Here is a 4,715-nt window from a genome sequence, read left to right as displayed (position 1 = left end):
TAAGGAAGGAATCATGATAAGATAGAAAGGGTACAGATTTTAGGGTCATTATTGCCTGGATTTTAATCTAAAATTCATCACATATTGGTTGCGTGAGCAGTGGCAAATGAATTAACCTTCACGAGTCTAAATTTACTCTCGGAATAAGTACCATCAGGATTGTTGTGGGAATTATAAACAATGGAAATAAGCACTTGGCACAGAACTTGGCACATAGTAGACACCAAAATATATTATTTCCTCCTATTCCTTTATTACCTTAAAATTCTATGAATTGTAGAAGCCAGATTACCCAGGTTATAATTTGAAGATTATTGTCTCTAGGTCTTTCTTCTGAAGTGAACTTGCGCTAGTAACTATGCTTATTAATGAGTTAAACTATGGTTAATATATATGCTTTGCCTCTTCTCTGCTTGTTGTAATAAAATAAACAATATAAAATCACAGCCACAAAAAAGCTTTACTCATAGACAGGGAAGCAATTAGCACTTCTGGGTGTGTACAGGGTTCTAGCTGATTTGTCTGCACTATCATCTCAACTTCATTACAATACTGTGATGAGTTATTTCACAAGTGAGAAAACCCTGAAAAGGTAAGTAACGTGGCTAAGGCCGCCCAACTGTTAAGTCACAGAGCAGCAGAGTGAGTGCAGGTGTCCTCACCTAGCCACTCTACACAGGACTTCTGAAGCACCAAGGTTGTTAGTGAGAGAAAGGGACTATTGATATTTAAGCCAGGGTTAGGAAGGGAAAGGTGAAGAGCAGGCTAATAGACGCTATGAGCATCTCATTAAGCCGATGAGGGATCATATATAATACATATAATATAATATAATATAATATAATATAATATAATATAATATATAATAAATATGATATGATATAATATGATATAATATATAATATGATATAACATATAATATGATATAATATAAAATATAATCGAAGTGAACAAATCATAGGAAAGGGATAATTATTAAATACGGCATGTCTTTAGTGTATATATATAACAGTATATTTTTTCTCTTTTTATAAAACTGACAGCGAGAAAAGGAAGAAAAGTCCATGTTAATTCATCATATATTCTAATACACTTCAGCTGCAGATTAAAGGAACCATGCCAGTTGCTGCTACCGCAGACAGAGAACGGAGAAATCCTCTACGAGCCCCATGGGTTTACAGAAGTCTATCCATCACTCTGTCAGTCTTCCGGATCATTATTCAAGTTGCTATCCCCAATTTTGCTGGATATATCAGATCAACTCCAGCTCCATAGGTAATTTTTCTCCCTAATGGGTTTGGAACTTGTTCTTTTTTTATTATCTTTGGGCTAATGTGCTGCTCAAAACCTTTGAAAATTCTAGGAAGAATGTCAGTCATTAGCTCTGAGTAGGGGGAGAGGAGGGTGGAAGGTGTACTTAATTCACAAACTATCACCTTGCTATTACTACGCAGGGGACTTAAAGGTATAGACAGAACAGTTATATTAACTGTGAATGGCATGCTTTCTTCGGTTTCTGTTAGTATATTTTATATATTTCATTATTTATTTCAAGGACCTTTAAGGACAGGGGAAAACGTGTCTACATGGGTCCAGGTTGGTGTCAAAATTTAGCAGATTATCTAATCATTTGATCAATGAAGAACACTATCCTGGAAAATGCAGCTAAACATTTGTCAAAATGCAGTCAGCAAAACAGAAAAAAAGCAAGGATCATTTTTGGACGTATCTGCAAAAGAAGGTTATTCTTCCACTGAACAAATCTGTATAGTGCAGCTGTGTAAGGTGCTGGGTTTTGCAAGGGTGATACACATACAAAGACGACCGGGGCTCTGACTTTAAGTTAAAAAAATACTGATAACAGTGAAAAATATGTGTCATGTGTAATATTAAAGGCACATAAGATAAAGGAATATTGTCCCTATTGTAAAATTCAGAAAATCTTCCTGAAACATGTGAAAACCAAGCAGAATATTGAAGATTCAAGAAGGGATGGAAAGAGCATTGCAGATAGAGGGTGTGTATGTGAAAAAAATGGTTATGCCAGATCATTAAGCATTTTAATATTTCTGACTACAATTTAATCTTCACTTCACAGGAGCAGAACTTTTCATCTTTTTTGTTCACAGTCCCGTTCCCAGGATCTAGAACAGCACCTGATACCAGATAACTGTTGGTTGAATGGATGATTAAATTATAAAATGCAAGTCAAGGAACAGAGCAACAGGAGTTTGGAGTGGAGCCGGATCACACAGTATCCTTAAGTGTTCCTTTGTGACCCTGTTTGTACGACTTCTTTTCACTTAGGCCCTCCCAGCTCTGGGATACCTAGTGATAACACAGGGCTCCTTCTCAGTATCCGACTCCTATCACACTCGTCCTCTAGACCTCGTTCTTATAATGTGGAACTGTCTTGATAGAATTTCCCATCATAATCTCCCTATGTCCATTTACCTGGGGATTTATTTTTGCTGATAGGAACTAATTTAACTTGCCTTAAATTTTGCATGGGAGGAAACCTTTCCAGATACCATTTTCAGTCAACTATGGCAATGTGAAGAGACCACTGCCAACACTCAGTGGAGTCAAAAGCACTGAGTTCATCTCTTAGGCCTGATGTGAATCAGGCCTACAACTGTGAAATAATAATTGTTATTATTTTTTTAATTTTAAGTAGGCTCCACGCCCAACATGAGGCTTGAACTCACAACCCTGAGATTAAGAGTCACATGCTCTACTGACTGAACCAGCCAGGCACCCTGTGAAATGATTATTTTTAAAGTGCCTAAATCACAGGGCAGAGGGAAGATTAAAATAGATAATAAGCAGAAACGTCTTGCAAATTTTAAGACATGACACAAATGTAAGGAATTATCAATTTACTTGGGCCTTCGAGGCCTTGAAACCAAGAAATTAAATGGTATGTATGAAAATTTCACATTATCACCTCTTTTGTGGGATAACATCTTGTAAAGCATGGACATTTTTGGCATCTTTCAAATGATGTTTTATAGGCAACTCCCTTTTATGTCTATATTAAAATGGCATTAAAGATACAGCAATATTGGAGATTATTATTTTTTCTCAAATCACTTAATCTCTTTGTTCCTTAATCTCACAGCATCTTCTGATCACTATATAAATATTTTCCCAGATGATCCTAACAAATAAGGCTACAAGGTAGTAACCATCATAATTCACACTTGATATATGAAACTATTATGAAATCTGCACAAGGTCAAATGTACTATGTCTGGCTCCCTTATCTTGGGGGCTTTCTAACATATGCTGATACCTCTCTCTTCTTGAACTTAGTCAATGAATCTGAGATAAAGTCATTGAAAGGAGATACTCTTCATTAGAGTATAAATTAACCTACAGTAATCTTTTTTTTTTTTTTTTTTGCCTTTGCTGAAATAGGACAACATTTGCTCTAGGGCAATATAGAGAATTATTTATGTGGATTATTACTCACAAGTCTCATACTATTAGTCTCATACTATTAATATCAATGCTTATTAGTTTGTGTGTATATATAGGTAGACGTAGCACAACATATACATGTATGTATAAACATATACATGTATGCATAAACATATACATGTATGCATGCACACACATATTTACACACTTTTGACAAATTTTCATTCCTTTCATTCACTATCCCCATGGACACTTGCATTTTTTTCTCTTTGTGAAATATACTGCCAAATAAGTCTTATATAAACTAAAACTGTCTTTGATTTTATGTTACTAAAATAAGAAGTAGTCTTGCAAATCAGAAATATACAAATTAGATGCAACAAACATATTAACATTAAGTGATATAAATTTTGGTGAAGGTGTCTTGAAGAGAATAGCTGTATTGGTCTGATAAAACTAGTGAGGGAGAACATTACAAAACGGATACTGAAAATCTACAGATAACCTGTAGTTTGTGAGATTGTAAAAACAAAGTTCAGTATCTAAGTCCCTCTGTTTCTTATAAAAATAGAGCCATTAAACCTCAAAATCATCATGTTGAGTGGTTAATACATGTGAGAGGTCACAAATTTTCCCATGACTGTTCAGACTAAGGGTATTATACCATAAAATACATCTTTTCCTATTTCTGGACATGGTGACCCCCAGTATAAATAATTGCACATGTTATTTTATATTATATTTAATTATGTATTTATTATTTTCTTTTCTTTCCAGATGGATAGTGTGCTTTCTTCCTATATTTAAAGACAGCAAAGTGGAAAGCTGATGAATATTATAAGGACACACTGAATAGTGCATCGTTACTATGGCAATAAAAAAGAGAACCAATGTCCACATATCTTTTGGTAAAATTCCATCTCTCTGGGTAAAATTTTACAGTTCTCTGCATTAGATGTAAGCAAATATTCTTCATGTAACATTTTAAATTAAATATTTCCATTGAATTTACATGTATTGAATATCTATCATGTTCCTGGCATGGTATACAAACATAACTAAAGTACCTTTTCTGACCTCCCTGCAGACTATTTGGGAAAACTAAAGAACTAATAAACTCAACACAAAGCAACTAGTGTGTAACAGAGGTTTGCACAAGAAGCTAGGCATCTAACACCATTCTTCCCCTCCTCCTTCCTCTCCCTCCCCTCTTCTCCTGCTCTTCTCCTGTTTCCCCTCCTACTTCTCTTCTTTTTCTCCTTCTTCTCATTCCATTATTTTTCGCAAGTAGT

The 4,715-nt window shown here is 34.9% G+C and overlaps 1 long non-coding RNA gene across 2 annotated transcripts; it reads left to right on the top strand.

Annotated features, from left to right (window-relative positions):
- The first annotated feature begins 962 nt into the window (after positions 1-962).
- On the top strand, positions 963-4,417 carry LOC125922762 (uncharacterized). Of its 2 annotated transcripts, none has more exons than XR_007457771.1 (4): positions 963-1,275; positions 2,102-2,254; positions 3,122-3,180; positions 4,201-4,417. It is a non-coding gene; the product is annotated as an uncharacterized LOC125922762 (long non-coding RNA). The 2 variants fall into 2 exon arrangements; XR_007457770.1 differs by having other exon boundaries at positions 968-1,275; positions 2,130-2,254; positions 4,201-4,416.
- The last annotated feature ends 298 nt before the right edge of the window (positions 4,418-4,715 follow it).

Source organism: Panthera uncia, chromosome B1, assembly GCF_023721935.1.
Source record: "Panthera uncia isolate 11264 chromosome B1, Puncia_PCG_1.0, whole genome shotgun sequence".
In the NCBI taxonomy this organism is placed as follows: domain Eukaryota; kingdom Metazoa; phylum Chordata; class Mammalia; order Carnivora; family Felidae; genus Panthera; species Panthera uncia.
Note: the sequence above shows the minus strand (reverse complement) of the source record. Positions and strands in the feature narration are given on the sequence as shown.